The following is an 18215-nucleotide window of genomic DNA, read 5'->3' as shown; positions in this document are numbered from 1 at the left end:
TGGTAGAAATTTTCTGTTTTCTGTATAAGGCTCTGTTAATTTGTTTTCCTTTTTAAAAGGATTGGAGGTTTCTGGAATAGTTTGGTCAGTGTAAATTTAACTTAGCATTTTACTTTATGGAAATAACGGCAGTGATTTTTATGTTTATGCTCATGTTAATTCTTAGAAGTTCTTTTTAAAAATGAGTAGTTAATTTTGAGAGCACATTGGGTAAACCATTAAGTCTCCAAGGTAAGCCAAGGCACAAAAATGTTTTTGAGGAAGAGGTATTTTCTTGACCTGAGTTATATATATATACTAACAAATGTCTTTACTCTTTTTATCAGTCACAGTGGCTTAAACATATACTTTTGTTTCATGTTCTTTCATTCTGCTTCATACAGAACCATTTTGTATTTTCTTAAATGTTAATAAAGATATTTTAAAGTAGCTTCTTTTTTTTTTAAACCTCTCCTATCTCATGGTAAAGAGTCTGCTTGCAATGAGGGAGACCTGGGTTCGATTCCTGGATGGGGAATATCCCCTAAAGAAGGAAATGGCAACCCACTCCAGTATTCTTTTCCGGAAAATCCCATGGATGGAGGAGCCTGGTGGGCTGCAGTCCATGGGGGTGCAAAGAGTTGGACACGACTGAACGACTAACACAAACACGAACACATCTTGTTGCACAAGCAAAACTTCATTTCTGTTCCTAATTAATTTTTAACCAGTTATTTAGTTTTTTCTTGTTGTCTTTCAGGATGATAGTCCTGGGATTTTTCTTTTTCTAAAAAATTTATTAATAAGGGAAGGTCATACAACCTGCATCACAGAATTAAAACAAAAAATCCCAAACATAATGAAAGAACAATGTCTATCTGTTTTAAAAGCACATTCATGAATTCAGCCATTCATTCCAGAATGATTTATTGGAAATTATGCATAAAGCTCTTTGCTAGGTGCTCAACTTTAAACTTTATGAAAACAACAGGTGATTCATTGGGAAGCTTTATAATTTTAGACAATAAAATGACATTTTAAATCTTTTCAGAGGCTTTATTTATATATAGTTACGACAACTTGAAGTTTTTAAATTTTTAAACATTTTTTTATTACGTTGGTCAGGTAGAATAATGTTATTTAGTCACACTACCTGGAATACTCAGAAATACTTCTGTGTTTCCTTAGTTTCAGTGATTGTTTTAGACTGTGACCTGCTGATTTTGCGCATGCGTCCATGTGTTGCACGCATGCTCAGTTGTGCCTGACTCTTTGCAACCCCGTGGACTGTAGCCTGCCAGGCTCCTCTGTCCACGGGATTCTCCAGACAAGAATACTGGAGTGGGTTGCCATTTCCTTCTCCAGGGAATCTTCCTGACCCAGGGAGCAAAGCCGTGTTTCCTATTGTTCCGGTGTTGGCATGCAGATTCTTTACCACTGAGCCACCTGGGAAGCCCTTCCGAGGATATTAGGCATCTGTATATGTTATATGCTTGTGTCCTTCACCAGAAAAAGGTAAATAATATTTGTTTTCCTTAAAGTTACGTTGACTAAGCATTGTCTTTCATTCTGTGAGTAAAGAAATGTCAATGGTGGTTACTTACCATGTGGAAGGGACTCGTCTAAGTGTTAATTTTATGTTGTGTCTTACCCCAGAGTTCTCCTGTCAATTGAAAATTCTGTTATTTGCACCAAGTGTCAACCAAAAGCAGCATAGCTCAGCTCTGCTGGGTTCAGATCCCTGGCCGCTGCTTGATAACTCTGTGCCCTTGATCCAGCTACTCAACCCCTCTAAGCTCCTGTGGTTTCTTCACCTGTGAAATTGGGGTAAAATGGGACCTGACTCAGCATATTGTGGGGATTTAAAGAGAGAACTGGGTCAAGGACTTAAGCTCTTGCAGGGTAGAGTTGAGTTCTCATTAGATGCTAGTGATTAAAAACAAACGGCTCAGGTTTCCCGTCTGTGTTGTCCCTGCTTTATGTGATTATAGTTGATGTTAACTGAAGTTATTTGGAGGGTTCAAGGGTGACTCCTGGGCATTTATCCATAAAATATCACTCTTGGTGTGCTAACATCTCTGATATGTTGGTGAAAGAGGTATGCAGTTAGATTGTTAACAAATGCTCCAGGCAGGGCCCTCTGTTCTGTCATTGGTCTGTATACCCCTCTGGGCTGTGGAGCAACCATGGGACAGCTCGTGCCTGACAATGTCCTAGCAGTGGCGTGCCTTGACCCGTGTCGTTCAGGTGAGTTGAGTCCGTGAGTTGCCATCTGCATGGATGGAACTGGACCTAATCCATGATGAGTGTCAACCAGTGACCCAGAGATGAAAGCTGCCTTGTTCTCTGTGTCCTCCAGGCCAGCTGGCGAGCCAGACAAAAGTGGAAAAGCCCAAAAAGCTGCAGAGTGACCCTCTTTGGAATTGCTAGAGGGAAGGATGTCCTGAAAGCATATATTTTTCTGTTTTTTTCCTAATGTGTGCTCCAGACTTTGGGAAAACAATCTACTGATTCCTTGGGACCTTCTAGGGTTTAATACCAAACTTCAAAGTCACATGCAGTTCCCATGAGGTGTAGAAGTTCCTTGGTCTTGGTTCAGTCCTCAAAAAAGACCTCTAGCATTTAGAGCTGTAGGTGAGCAGAAATGCTTTGTAATGAGCTTACCCTTCATTCTAAGGCAAGTAGCAATTTATGATCTTAAACAGTAAATATGGTGGATTCGTTTTTCAAACCTATCGTTCTGTTTTATGCCCTTGGTCCTAAGTGGTGGTGTTGTTTAGTCGCTAAGTTGTATCAGACTCTTTTGCAATCCCATGGATTGCAGCCCGCCAGGCTCCTCTGTCCATGGAATTCTCCAGGCAAGAATACTGGAGTGGGTTGCCATTTCCTTCTCCAGGGGATCTTCCTGACCCAGGAGTCGTACTCACGTCTCTTGCACTGGCAGGATTACTTTACCCCTGAGCCACCAGTGAAGCCATGTTATGCCGTCTGTCCTAAGTGTTGCGTGGCTTAAATTGCATGCGGGGACCGTGGGTAGGGAAGAGCACCGGTTGCCTGGACCTTTCATAGTGCTTGATATGTTCTGTGTTGGTGAGGAATTTTTCCCTTGTTACACCACACCTGGTCACACAGAAGCATCCCTTCTGTTTCAGTATCACACGGCAAGTTTAGTTTGCTTTTGACAGTTTAAGATTTACAACAGTCTCAATCACCCCACCTTTATGCTTTCTTTTAAAGATTTTTTTTTTTTGGATGTGGACCATTTTTAAAGTCTCTGTTGAATTTGTTATAATATTGCTTCTATGCTTTGGTTTGTTGGCGGTAAGGCACATGGGATCTTAGCTCCCAGGAGTTTTGATGGCAAACGTTATATCAGGATTGAAATCCATGAGTCCCAGGATGTAGCTTCTTTCCTCACCCTGCTCCTTCATTTCCTCTGCCAGTTATTCCAGGTGAACCAATACCCTCCAGTGGGAGACATACGGTGTCCAGCTCTGTTCAGGGGCTTTAGGGAAGACAGATTAGGGGGCTTTATTCTTCCCTCCACTGCAGTTCCAAGCACAGAAACTACCCTTTTAATCTGTTTGACATGTTAATATATGGCTCTGCTTAAGACTTGCCTTAGAGAAGGGGTTCCGTAACTACAAGAGATTTTCAGCAAACCACCAAATAGCATGAGAGTAAGTCTGTGCTCCTGCTTCTCGTTAGAGGGTACCTTGTCCTGTGTTATGGAGACCTTGCATGCCATTTCTGGTGGGGTACTTCCCTTGAACCCAGGAACCCCGCACCCCTTTCGCTCCCCAAACCACCTGTGTCAGACCCATCCCGAGATACCTTTAGTCACCTTTTCTTCCAGCAGCATCTAAGGAAACCAGACCATCGCCTTCTTCCCCAACCCCCACTTCCCAGACCCAGACTCCCTACATTGAAAAGGATTGCTTCCAGAGGATTTGTACCTTTGCATATCAGTTTGCTGAAGTGATTCCTTTGGGGAGGAGAAAAAAACATCTCCTCCTCACTTTTGCTCTCTGCTTCTTCTTAGCACATAGTTGTGAGTCATTTGATGTCCCCAGTGAAGGGAGATGGAGTCAGTGAGAAGCTAACGTGATAGACCACAGTGATTGAAAGTGGAACCACGTGTGTAACAACTCCATTGCCTAGTAGGAATTATTTGCCACCATTTGCATAGTAGGAATTATTTCGTTAGGAACAAGAAGGACCGGTTTTGCTAATCTCGTCCTGTGAGCTGTAAGAGGAGCTGCAATGAATTAGAGCAGCTGTGATTTTTAGACCCACACCTGAGGACTAGACTTGGTCCAAAGTGTTTTTAATACATGTCTTTTGGGAATTCCATGGTGATCCAGTGGTTAAAACTCTACACTTCCACTGCAGGGGACAGAAGTTCAATCCCTGGTCAGGGAACTAAGATCCCACAAGGCATGTAGTCTGGCAAAAAAAAAAAAAGTATTTTACTTATTTATTATTTTCAAGAGGAAAAAGTCATTTTCAAAGAGAAGTGTTTTCTATAACATGTGGAAGTATTAGAACACCGAATGTTTCAAGAACTTGCTCTAGTAGTGAATGGCATGTCTATGAAGAGGTCAGAATTTTTCTGAGTTAACCATTTGTGGCTGGAGGATGAAGCAGCCTCAGAGGGGAAGGACTTTGGTTGAAATGCAAGTGAGGACTGTGTCTCCTGCTTGACCTCTAGGACTCCCCCAGATGACCTCTGCCCTCCAGGAACATCTGCACAAAGATGAACAGGCACCTCTCTGCCAGGTGCCTCGTAGTGCCTCTCTAGGAAAGGACAGGCTTTTGATGGGGTCTGGGTGAAGCACAGGAAGTTGGAGGTACCACAGCCCCAATCAGAGATAAGATCAGGATCCTGTCTCCTAAAACAGTCAATTGCCCTTTATAGGGTTTTATACATTGTTTTTTAAACCTTGGGTATGTTTGTTGAATGTGCGATCGATGGTGAAATAAGAAATACCTTTACTGAGTCACTCTAGGAGGGCTCCATCCTCAGGCTCCATAGGAAGAGCCATTAGAACTGTTGGGATGGTTGTCGTCTGTGTTATCCATCTAGAAATTTTCTAAACCTGAACTGGGACTCAGGGGGCTATTACTGCCTCCCGTGGTCTTCTTCTGAGAACCTGTTTCCTCACCTCTAAGCCTCCTTCCATATTCATGCTCTGAGGTTCTATGACTAATTTACATTCATGAGCTGTTATTGATCAACTAATCAATCGGTGTGTGTGGGGATGGTCAGTCACTTCAGTTGTGTCCAACTCTTTGCGACGCCATGGACTGTAGTCCACCAGGCTCCTCTGTCCATAGGATTCTCCAGGCAAGAATACTGGAGTGGGTTGCCATGCCCTCCTCCAAGGGATCTTCCTGACCCAGGGATTGAACCTGAGTGTCCTGTGTCTTCTGCATCACAGGCGAATTATTTACTGCTGAGCCTTTGGGGAATCCCCAGTTAGCATGCGTAGCTAAATAATTATTGAATATGTTAATACTTTCCAGCATTGACCAGTATTTTCCAATATTCAATACAGTTATACCAATATTGGTATATTTCCATATGCTAGTCTTAGAGTAAGAATGTCTATAAATCTATTTGATTTTCAGGTATTAGACTGGGTAATGATATTTGCCATTAAATAACATCTGTTAAGCTTTGGTGGATGGAAGCACTTGAGTTTGATATTTCTGTGATTTAATGAACGAAAATATGTGTCTGCTTTATGGATTTTGATCAGCAGCTCTTCCAACTTTCATATTTTTAATTGAATATTTTAATTACAAACTGATTAATGCTTACTGGGAAAAAATAATACAGAAGGATAGAAAATAAATGTCTTCTCTGTCTTCTCCCCAATCCTAAATGTTTGGTGTGTAATAGTCTAGAATTTATATATATATATATATATATATGATGTATATAATATATAACTTTTATGTAAAGAGATTATATTATCTATAGTATTTGGTAACTTAATTTTTTTCACCTGACATTTTATCTCAGCCATCTTATGGGACAGTACAGACCTAGTTTACTCTTTCCAATCCCAGACTTTGATTTTTTAGGCTCAGGAGTCATGAAATTAATGTATGTTTATTGTCAAAAAATCAATTATACAGATTAAAAAAGAGAGAAGAAAAATTTCCTGTAATTCTTTCAAATAGCAATAACTACTGTTAACAGTTTGATATGATGTATATAATTACTTTGCCAACAAAGGTCCGTCTAGTCAAGGCTATGGTTTTTCCAGTGGTCATGTATGGATGTGAGAGTTGTGAAGAAAGCTGAGAGCCGAAGAATTGATGCTTTTGAACTGTGGTGTTGGAGAAGATTCTTGAGAGTCCCTTGGACTGCAAGGAGATCCAACCAGTCCATTCTGAAGGAGATCAACCCTGGGTGTTCTTTGGAAGGAATGATGCTAAAGCTGAAACTCCAATACTTTGGCCACCTCATGTGAAGAGTTGACTCATTGGAAAAGACTCTGATGCTGGGAGGGATTGGGGGCAGGAGGGGAAGGGGACGACAGAGGATGAGATGTCTGGATGGCATCACTGACTCGATGGACGTGAGTCTGAGTGAACTCCAGGAGATGGTGATGGACAGGGAGGCCTGGCGTGCTGCGATTCATGGGGTTGCAAAGAGTCAGACATGACTGAGCTACTGAACTGAACTGACATAATTAAAAGTATTTTATATACATGTACACACACACATATATATATATTTTTAAATTTTAAAATATTCTGCCCCATTGCTATTTTATAACCTTACTGTTCTCTCAAAAATTTGAGAATTTTTTTTCATGTTACATATTCCCTATTTATCTTCTAGAAGTCTTGATTTAAGCACCCACCAGTTGTATGTAAGAATATTTATTTTCCTTCAGTCTAACTGATCCTGGGAATTCATCAATTTGTTCATCTTTGCTACTCTAATAGGTGGGAAGTAACATCTTATTTTAATTAGCAGATGATTGTTAATGACCTTAAACATCTTTTTCTCTGTTTATTACTGCTTTCTATGATAAATGACTTCTTCTAGTGTCTTGCCTACATTTATATTTTAGTATTTATTGTTCCCCCTGGTGATTTTGACGGGATCTGTGTGTGTGTGTGTGTGTGCATGTGTGTGTATACCTAATGTACCCAGTTTATCTACCGCAGCTATTTAAGATGAGATATTATATATATTTGGGCCCCAAAGCCAAACAAGCATGGTTTGAGTACCATCTCCACCGTTTACTAGCTGTATAACGTTGATCAAGTTTCTGAACCATCTGACTGTTAATGTCCACATCTGTAAAACTGAGGCAGTAATGGTGCCTCCCCTGCATGGAGTTATTGTGAGAATTAAATGAGAGTGTCCTCAAAACTGACACCCATTCTCCAGAACTAGAAAATCTACACCTTAGCCAATGAAGTGTCAAGGAAGTTGATCATTAGGCTGGGTGAGAAATATACAAATATTGAACAAAGTAGTCTCTCATGGACTTATTTTTTAAGGATGCAAGGAAATGATTCATCAAGATGATATGCCAACATCAGACTGTCGGTACCAAACAACATCACTTCTAAATGCATTGAAAAAACAAAAGACCAAGTTACAAGGAGATGTTATTGATAAATCCACTTCTAAAATGGGGATCTTTTAAAAACACGTTTCTCAGTAATTAAGAGATTGAGCAAACAAAAGATTACTAAGGATATAGAAGAATTGAACAACCCAATTGATGTTTGATCTGACAGGCATTTATAGATAACTGTATCCAGTAATCAGAAAACATAGTGTCTTCAGTACGCAAGAAATACTGACCAAGATTGATGCCTCAGTTCAGTTCAGTCACTCAGTCGTGTCCGACTCTTTGCGACCCCATGAATCACAGCATGCCAGGCCTCCCTGTCCAACACCAACTCCCGGAGTTCACTCAAATTCACGTCCATCGAGTTGGTGATGTCATCCAGACATCTTATCCTCTGTCATCCCCTTCTCCTCCTGCCCCCAATCCTTCCCAGCATCAGGGTCTTTTCCAAAAAGTCAACTCTTCACATGAGGTGGCCAAAGTATTGGAGTTTCAGCTTGAGCATCAGTCCTTCCATTGAACACCCAGGACTGATCTTTAGGACGGACTGGTTGGATCTCCTTGCAGTCCAAGGGACTCTCGAGAGTCTTCTCCAGCACCGCAGTTCAAAAGCATCAATTCTTTGGCGCTCAGCTTTCTTCACAGTCCAACTCTCACATCCATACATGACCACTGGAAAAACCATAGCCTTGACTAGACGGACCTTTGTTGGCAAAGTAATATCTCTGCTTTTCAATATGCTATCTAGGTTGGTCATAACTTTCCTTACAAGGAGGAAGCGTCTTTTAATTTCATGGCTACTTGAAACCATGAAATTTCACCATCCCTACTTGGACATAAAGCCTCAGCAAGTTCTAAAGGAATATTCCTAGCCTGTTCTGGCTGCTACAGCAAAAGTACCACAGACTGAGTGCCTAGTAAACATCTATTTCTCATAGTTCTGGAAGCGGGAAAGTCTAAGATGTAGGCACGAGCAGATTCGGTGTCTGGTAAAGCCCATTTTCTGTTCCAAGTGACTGTCTTCTTGTTGTGCCTTTACGTGATGGCATGATGGAAGAGGCAAGGGAGCTCTCCAGGTTTCTTTTATAAGGGCACTAATCCCATTCATGAGGGTTCCACCCAGAGACCTCACCTCCAGAACCATCACCCTGGAAATTAGGTTTCAATATATAAGTTTTGAAGGGACATGGAAATTCAATTTATGATGAAGTTCTCCTAGTTTGGCTAGAGAGAAGTTGGGTAGGTAAGGCTGAAAATGTAAGTCTGGGAGAGACTTAAATATTGGGATCCTGCCAGGTAGTAGAGAGTGACTAAAAGCCTTGGAGCTGGGAATCCATGGTATCTGCATTAAGAGATGCATCTGGAATTGAGGCCAGCTTCCTCCCATAATTTTCAAGAGCTAATGAGAAAGAACCAGCTCCAAGTAAATCATGAGTTCATGTAAAGTGAAGGCCAAGCGATGCCATTGAAGGCTGCAGTAGTTCAAAGAAAGTGAAGCGGGAAAAATGAGGAGGACACAGAAGACAATGTGAGTGGTGAGCACAAAAGGACCCGCACCACAGGGGATCAGCACCATGTTCATGAGGCGGTTTGATTCCAGAAAATCTCCACTAGCCTCATTAAAATGCTTAATTTGATTTGGTTCTGATTGTTTTGAATTTCATTTTAACCTGATTTTGGATTTACGTTTTAGGAATCTAATGGCATAAACAGTTTATGCCAAGTTTTATGTTTGCTTTTTAATAAAAATAAAGACAACTCGTGACGTTTGGGACCGTTTTTCCAGATTTTTATTCACGTTAGAGAAATTCTGGTCTTGTTGCTGCCACTCGTTTTACAGTTATGTAGAATGAAGTGCAGAATGGTGACTAATAATAATAGTAACTATAATAAGGATTGTTAGATATGACTTCCGTTTGGTGCATACGCTGTGTGGTGTTCATTTTGCTAAATGCGCTCTGTGCATCCCTTCTGTGTACCTTGTAACTATGCTAGGTTGTGAGTGCTGTTTACTTTGCCTGTCGTGATGAAGAAACAGGCTTAGAGGAATTAAGAAGTTTGTCCAAAGGCACAAAGACAATAACCCTAGTAACTAGGTTAGGAACCCAAGCTTGTATAACTCCAGAGCATGCGCTCTTAATCACCTTCCTCTGCAGACTTCATCGGCCACACAGGTTGAAACTCAGTCAAAGTTAGATCCAGGCTCTCTTGACTTGTAGTCTGATATGTTTTTCATCTCACCCCTGGCCATTTCTTTGAGAGTATACAGCTGAAGCCACAGAGTAGCTCAAGATCCTGTTGCAAGAAAAATGTGTAATAAGGCACATCTACTTTATCAGAAGTTCAGCATATTTCACATATTTCCAGTTTCATTTGGGAGAACCTTGACTTTTCAAGGGGGCTTCCCTGGGGGCTCAGCTGGTAAAGAATCCACCTGCAATGTGGGAGACCTGGGTTCGATCCCTGGGTTGGGAAGATCCTCTGGAGAAGGGAAAGGCTACCCACTCCAGTTTTCTGGCCTGAAGAATTCCATGGACTGTATAGTCCATAGAGTCGCAAAGAGCGGGGCATGACTGAGCAGCTTTCACTTTCACTTGATTTTTCATGGAGCCCCTGGCATGTTTTAATTAGGTATTTGGCACATCTTTTTTTTTTTCTTTCTCTATGACCTGTAGTACAAATCAGGTGTTCAAGTTTGGGACAAGTTTGGGGCCTGATATTGGACAGGGAAGCCTGGCGTGCTGCAGTCCATGGAGTCGCAAAGAGCCGGACACAACTTAGCGACTGAACTACAAATTGGTCCAATAAATATTTGTTAGATGGATGAATGAAAGTCTAGAACATCTTTTCTACTTATGAACAGGTTAGATTTCAGAAGGCTGTTTTCAGATATGCTTATTTATTTTTATAAAATATTCTCTTTTTCTTAATTTATTTATTTTAATGTAGGACAATAACTTCACAAGACTGTGGTGGCCCCTGCCACACATCAACAAGTATGCTTACTTAAGTCTGTTATGACAAAAAATGGATTTAAGAAGTATTTCCCAGAAGTATTTCCAGTAAAGATGAGTATAAATCAACCAGTCTTGGAAAACTTTAAAATCAGGACAGTTGATCTGCTTTGATAATCAGTCTGTCAAACATCTTTTTCTGTAATTGATTATCTTGATTTACATTGAAAATCTATTGAGGCTGTTAACCCTTCTCTTTAATGACATCTGCAGCTGTCCAAGGTTATAACTTGATTGAGGTCCTCACTTAGTAAACCACGTTTTAAAATCAGCCCTCCACCTGCTCAGTACCTACTCCAGTGGAGATGTGTGGGGTGGAGGGAAAACCATGCAGAATGCTTATGTTTTAAAATCCCTGATCACCTAATTGTCACTATTAATTACAAAGGAAACAGTACCTTTACAGTGGAGGACCCTGGCAGAGGTCATATGCCCCATGAGGCAATGAGCTGAAAAGGACATCTCACTTTTGTCAAAAATACAGATCTGATTTAAATTGTGAGGAGACAGACAAGCCCAAACAGAGGGATCTTCTGTGACTAGCCTTTTCAAAGGTGTCAGGGTGATGAAAGACAGATTGAAGACTTGTCCCAGATTAGAGAAGACTGAAAAAACAACTCAATAGAATATGGGATTGTGGATTGAATCCCAGTCTAGAAAAAGAACATTCATATGACAGTTTGCTAAATTTGAAAGTTTTTTTAAAATTTCAGTAGTTTCAGTCTGTAGCTTAGTGAAGGTGGCTCTGTGATAACTTTCTGATATGGACACTTGTACTGTGATTAAATAAGATGCTAACATTTGGGGAAGCTGAGTGAGGTGTGTATGGAAATTCTTTTGAACTATTTTTGTGTCTTTTTTTTGTAATTCTGAAATGACTTCAAAAATGAAAGTTTAAGAAATTAAAAGAAAAATATTTTTTAAAAATGTAATCCCAAGCCTTGGATATTGCTCAGCCAATCATACCCTCTGTTCCTAAAGCATTCACTCTTCCAAACTCCTAGACAATTATTTGTATTAAATAGTTTTCTACAACCCTTCTACAGCTCATTTCCCCAAATCCTTCACTGTGAAAATAGAGGCAGTGGTTAAGACTTCGCCTTCCAATGCAGAGGGCAGGGGTTCAATCTCTGGTCTGGGAGCTAAGATCCCACGTGCCTCTCAGCCAAAACATCAAAACATAAAGCAGAAACAATATTGGAAAGACTTTTAAAAATGATCCTCAAAAAAAAAAAAAATCCTTTAAAAAAACGTACCACAATTGATCCTTAAAAAAAAAAAGCAATCAGAATTTCCACAGCCCCGCCTCTCAGTCCCTGTGACCATTCAGTCTGTCTTTGTGGATGAATTGTCCCCACTCCTAACCAAGGCCAACCCCACCATTTGTCCACTGGAGCTCATCTTCTCTTATCTGTTCAAGAAAATTGCTCCAACAGATCTCCCCTCTGTCTCTTGAATTATTTTTATCTTTCTCTCTGCTGGGTAATTCCTGGAATCATAGGAACAAACTGTGATTACTCCTGTCTTAAAAAAAAAAAATCTCAAGCCCACTTCCCCCTTGAATAAGCTTCCGCAACATTTCTCTTCTTCCCCTTACAATAAACCTTTTGAAATCGGTTTATAGTTGCTGTCTCCAAGTTCTTCCCTCCCATTCTTTTGGAGACATTCTCCCATGGGACTTTAGTCCCTCTCTTCCACCAAACTGCTCTCTCCTGATTACTCACGGCCTCCATGTTTTTGTATCCAGTGCTCAGTTGCTGTCTGTCCTCATACGACCATCCGCAGCTTTCCAGAGGTTGAATCTTCTCCTCAATTTGAGATCTATCTTCCCTGGGCCTTAGGTCATCACAGTCACCTCATTTATCTCCTATCTGTCTTCGAGTTCCTTCTTAGAATGCTTTACTGGTCCTCTTCATTTTGCTAACCTTTTATGTTGGAGTGCCCCAAAGCTCAGAGCTTGATCTGTTTTCTTCTTTATCTGTATTTACCCTCTGGGTGATCTCATCCAACCTCAGAGCCTTAAATACTGAATATATGCTGATGACTTCAAATGTAAACCTGCAGTGTGGACCTCCAGGCGCTGTATCCAACTGCCTACTCAGCATCTCTTAATTGGATCCCCAGCAGGCTTACCGGGTCTCAAACTGAATTCTTGCTGTTCTTCCCCACTCCCTCAAACCTGCTCTTCGTCCAGTCTTCCCCATGTCTGTTAATGCCAGCTCCATCCTTCCGATGACTCAGGCCAGAGCCCTTGGGGTCATCATTGAGTCTTCAGTTTCTCATGTGCTGCAGAACATGTCAGCAAATCCTTCCAGCACTGATGTCAAAATCTACACAGAATCTGATGCCTTCTTGCCATCTCCGCTGCCAAGACCTTAGTCCAAACCACTGTTGTCTCTCACCTAGATTATTGCAACAGCTCCCAGCTGGTCTCCCTGACCCTGCTTTTGCTCTCTTTTAGTTCAATCAAAACAGCAGTCCAAAGGATTCTTTGAAAACGTATGTCAGGGATTTCCCTGGCAGTCCAGTGGTTAGGATTCCATGCATCCACTGCATGGGACCTGGGTTTGATCCACGGTTGGGGAACTAAAATCCTGCAAGCTGTTTGACATGGCCAAAAAATAAAAGAAGTAAAAATAAAACATATGTCAAATCCTGTGACACCTTTTATTAGACTGCCTTCCCTGGAGTGACTTCCTGCAGGGAAAAAGCCGATTCTGGTAAAAAGCCAGCCCTTTGTGTGATCAGGCCTCTCTGGCCTCAACTGCTCCTGCTCTGGCCCTTCCTAGTTCTTGGCTTCATCCTGTGGCTGTTGAGAGTGACGCATGCGCCTTTCCCTCGAGGCGTTTGTGCTTGCTCCTTATGCCTGGACTTTTCTTGCCCTGCCTCAAGTCTTGGTCCGCTTCTTCTCCGTCACCGTCAGCCCTCACCTCCCTCATGTGTCTATGCAAATGTCACTTTCTCAGTGAGGCCGTTCCTGTCCCCTTATTTGGAATCTCAAATCCACGTCACCCTTCTCCCTGCAGAAGGGTGCACACATTCTACACACAAACTTCTATTCTCCTTCCCTGACTGGATTTGAGTCTCCCTAAGACGTATCGCATATCATCTAATATAGAATAAACCAGTGTAGCCTGTATTACTATATTAGCTGCCTCAACTGGAATGCCAACTCGAAAAGGTCAGGAACTTTTTGTCTGATTCATGCCGTATAGTATCTCCAGTGTCTCTGATGGTACTTGGCACATAGTACTTGCTCAGTAAATATTTATCAAAGGAATGGATAGATGCATGAATCTGTGCTAGAACCTAAACACAAGCTTTAGTGAAACAGGCCTTGAACCAATGGACTTACCCATACTTTGCCACAGCTTCTAGCAGTCATTTGCCATGGAATGTTATTACTCAAAATACTTAGCTTTCCTCCTCTGAATTAACATTAGATATATGATATTTATCACACTAAAGACTTTCCCCTAGATCCTAGCAGATGATGATGATGGTGCTGATAATGAATACATAGGTCAAGCCTGTGTCAACATTTTACATGATTTGCTATCAGCCTTTTAGTATCATTTTTATTGTCAGTCTTCATCTGGTATGTACACCAGTAATGGTCATTATTTTTTCATCTTCCTAAAGGTTTAAATTTTTCTCTTTTTTCATTTCAATCATAGCTGTATGCCTCTTCCTTTGGGTCATTTTAGCATTCTTATGTATCTTGCAGTGACTTCCAGCACTAAGGTGAATCATGTTTCTTAACCTGTGATGAGTTCCATGTTTCCGTGCAAACACAGCAAAGTTGCCAGAGACCAGCGGTTGTAAGTAAATGAATCTGGATGAATCACAGATTAACCAAGATGACATTTAAGTTTTTTAAAATCCATTGCTGATATTTAAAAAACATCAGATGATTTCCCGGAAGAATCCAGATTATTGGTTTCTCTTGAACAATTTTCATTCCTTCTTCTACTATCTTGGATAAGACATACATTTTCCAGAGTGTGTCGGTCCCTGCCATTACACTTGGCACATTTAGCTCAGTTTAGTTACCTCCCTGGTCCGGGGAGGTAGTTGAGAATGACTCAAACCATACACAGGGCAGTGCTGCTGCTGCTAAGTCGCTTCAGTCGTGTCCAACTCTGTGCGACCCCATAGACAGCAGCCCACCAGGCTCCCCCGTCCCTGGGATTCTCCAGGCAAGAATACTGGAGTGAGTTGCCATTTCCTTCTCCAGTGCATGAAGGTGAAAAGAGAAAATGAAGTCGCTTAGTTGTGTCTGACTCTTAGCAACCCCATGGACTGCAGCCCACCAGGCTCCGTCCATGGGATTTTCCGGGCAAGAGTACTGGAGTGGGGTGCCATTGCCTTCTCCGACACAGGGCAATGGCTTGGAACAATCCTGTGTGCTCACTGATGCCTGCTGCTGCCACCTTGCTAGAGTAGGTGGAGTTGGTACAATTCCTCTGAAGTTTGCTTCCTCCCTCTGAATACTTACAAAACAAAGATTTATAAATTCAGTAGCTTCAGTGAATCTACCGCACCTCCCGAAATAGTTTTGGAGAAGTTCATTCTTCCAGGGCCTGTTTTTGATTTTATTCTTAATTTTAAATATATATATATATTTGTTTATCTTTTTAAAGATTTTGTGTGTGTGTGAATCGTTTTTAAAGTCTTTATTGAATTTTTTTCAATATTGCTTCTGTTTCATGTTTTGGTTTTTTGGCTGAGAGGCATGTGGGGTCTTAGCTCCTTGACCAGGGATTGAACCTGTAACCCCTGAATTGGAGGGCAAAGTCTTAACCGCTGGACCACCAGGGAAGTTCCTGTTTATCTTTCATTTATCCTTCATTTTTCTTGATGTACATGGGAAGGAGCAATGTGACGAGAAAGGAGATGAGGTGACAAAGGATTCTTCTCCCTCTCATGTTCTTATTCCTTTACTGGTTATAAAGGACTAGGAGGCCTCTGTTCTCCTTGAGAGTCCCTTGGAGAACACGGAGAACAGAGGCCTCCTAGTCCTTTCTAAAGGAAATCAACTGTGAGTATTCACTGGAAGCACTGATGCCGAAGCTGAAGCTCTAATATTTTGGCCACCTGATGCAAAGAGCAGACTCATTGGAAAAGACCCTGATGCTGGGAAAGATTGAGCACAGGAGGAGAAGGGGGCAACAGAGGATGAGATGGTTGGATGGCATCACTGACTCAATGGACATGAGTTTGAGCAAACTCCAGGAGATGGTGAAGGACAGGGAAGCCTGGCATGCTTCTGTCTGTGGAGTCTCAGAGTCGGACACGACTGAGTGACTGAACAACAGCAAGGAAGCCTCTGTAAGGCCCAAAACCTCACTGTGTAAGCAACCAACACAGCCCTCTGGAGTGGTAGCAGGAACCACACAACTACTCAGGTTTAAATGTGTAACCACTGGGCATATATTTGTCCCATTTTCTGACTAATTCATCTAACAGAAGACTTCCACTTACTGGTTAACACGCCCTCAGCCTTCATCTCTAAGAAATACCAAGGACTTCCCTGGTGGTCCAGTGGTTAAGAATCACTTTCCAATGCAGGGGATATGAGTTCGATCCCTGGTTGGGGAACTAAGATGCCACATACCGCAGGGCAACTGAGCCTGCGCACCACAATTGGAGGGCCTGCATGGTGCAAGTAGGGAAAGCCCACATGCCACAGGGAAGACCTAGTGTAGTCAAAAAATAAAAAGAAGTACGTGACCAAAGGACAATAGAAATGCCACTGAGGTTCATTCCTGATTGGTTTGGATTGGAAGCAAAGACGCAGGGTGTGAACCATCATGGACTAGACTGTGAACTCCGCAAGCGTAGAGTGTCCATCTTATCCATCACTGACCTCTCAGTGTCCGGCTGAGCGCCTTGCAGTAAGGAGGATGAATGAGGAAAAGAGTGGATGAATTTGTTGGGATCAGTGCAGGCAGAAGCACATTTTCAGACTTGCTGAGCACTTCCAGGGACTTGCTGATGGAAATAGGTCTTACGCATTGGTGTAAATGGAAATGGATTCTTAAATGGATTCCTATTTGGTTCAAGAGACTTCATGTTCAGCTGTGATTTCCTTTCCCTGAGTACAGTTCTCAAAATGGACAGAATTTAAAGTGTACATGCCTTCTCTCTTATTGATACTTAACCCTTACTGGATACAGAAAAATAAAATATAGTCCTTTATTATCTTATCTAATCCATAAAGTAATAGAAATAACAAAATAGTCTTATTTAAATATAGTCCCGTACATGCAACAAAATTGATTGAATTGGTTCTTTTTTCCCTCTCTTTTTAAAAAATTTATGTATTTTTTATTGAAGGATAATTGCTTTTACAATATTGTGTTGGTTTCTGCCACACATCAACATGAATCATCGTAGGCATACATATGTCCCCTCCCTCTTTAGCCTCCCTCCCACCTCCCAGCCCATCCCACCCCTCTAGGTTGTCACAGAACCCAGGTTTGAGTTTCCTGAGTCATACAGCAAATCCCCACTGGCGATCTGTTTCACATATAGCAGTGTATCTGTTTCCATGCAGCTCTCTCCATTTGCCCCACCCTGTGCTTCCCCAGCTGTGTCCACAAGTCGGTTCTCTTTGTCTGTGTCTCCATTGCTGCCCTGCAGATAGATTCCACAGTACCATCTTTCTAGATTCTCCCACTTAATGTTAAGATGTCAGTCCTGGAGCTTCTGCTCATGTACTTATAAGTGCTTCTTCCTGCTGGAAGGTTGACGCCATCTCACGGCTTTAGTTAGCTCCATGGTGATGAGGCTCCAGTCTGTATCTTCTGCCTTCACCCAGCCTCACTCTCCAGTTACGTAGCTTGCATTTTGCAAGTGGGTTTCATCCTTGCCTTCCCTGAATGCCACATGCCTATCCAAGAGATCCCTCTTCCCTGAATTCCTTAGCTGACTGACCTCAAAGTCATCCCTGAGTCATCTTCTCATTATCTTCTGTAGGTAGTCAGCCTCAGAAATATCTCTTGCTTCCATGCCCACTGCTACCATGAGTTGTTGCCTCATACCTTACCCATAGCCCTGTTTTTCTAGTTCTTCCTGTTTCCAGTCACTTCCCATCTGTTCCTTTTGTCTGCCAGGAGACTAATCTAAAATCATCTATTTCATGGTTTTCCTTTCTACCGCACAACTTTCCTAAGATTCTCTTTACCTAGGTGATTTGTTTTGTGTCTTCCTTGTCATATCGTTGTACACAATAAACACTTGCTTAATGAGTGAGTGATTGAAATCCGGAAACTGTGTCGTATGAATTCACTGACGGAGGTGATGGCACCCCACTCCAGTACTCTTGCCTGGAAAATCCCATGGACGGAGGAGCCTGGTGGGCTGCAGTCCATGGGGTCGCGAAGAGTCGGACATGACTGAATGACTTCACCCTCACTTTTCACTTTCATGCATTGGAGAAGGCAATGGCAACCCACTCCAGTGTTCTTGCCTGGAGAATCCCAGGGATGGGGGAGCCTGGTGGGCTGCTGTCTATGGAGTTGCACAGAGTTGGACACAACTGAAGCGACTTAGCAGCAACAGCAGCAGCACCATGCTGAAACTTTCCTTTGGCCTGGAATGTAGAGAATTAGTG

At 41.9% G+C, this 18215-nt stretch overlaps 2 protein-coding genes across 6 annotated transcripts in view; one reads left to right on the top strand and one right to left on the bottom strand.

The window, feature by feature from the left end:
- LCP1 (lymphocyte cytosolic protein 1) overlaps nucleotides 1-18215 on the top strand; it is a 93515-nt gene that overhangs the window by 2379 nt on the left and 72921 nt on the right. The window contains exon 2 of one of the 3 annotated variants that reach the window (XM_069601295.1): nucleotides 14325-14418. The exons of the other annotated variants lie outside the window; for them this stretch is intronic. The gene's annotated coding sequence lies outside the window, so the exon portion shown is untranslated. The remainder of the gene's footprint in view (nucleotides 1-14324; nucleotides 14419-18215) is intronic. 3 annotated transcript variants of the gene reach the window in all.
- The window catches only part of LRRC63 (leucine rich repeat containing 63), a 72516-nt gene that overhangs the window by 37897 nt on the left and 16404 nt on the right, over nucleotides 1-18215 (bottom strand). For 2 of the 3 annotated variants that reach the window (XR_011259349.1, XR_011259351.1), the window contains one exon: nucleotides 9351-9878. The gene's annotated coding sequence lies outside the window, so the exon portion shown is untranslated. Of the gene's footprint in view, nucleotides 9879-16904; nucleotides 18195-18215 lie in introns of those variants that run through there. The other variant, XR_011259350.1, reaches the window with a different exon arrangement.

Source organism: Ovis canadensis, chromosome 10, assembly GCF_042477335.2.
Source record: "Ovis canadensis isolate MfBH-ARS-UI-01 breed Bighorn chromosome 10, ARS-UI_OviCan_v2, whole genome shotgun sequence".
Taxonomy (NCBI): domain Eukaryota; kingdom Metazoa; phylum Chordata; class Mammalia; order Artiodactyla; family Bovidae; genus Ovis; species Ovis canadensis.
Note: the sequence above shows the minus strand (reverse complement) of the source record. Positions and strands in the feature narration are given on the sequence as shown.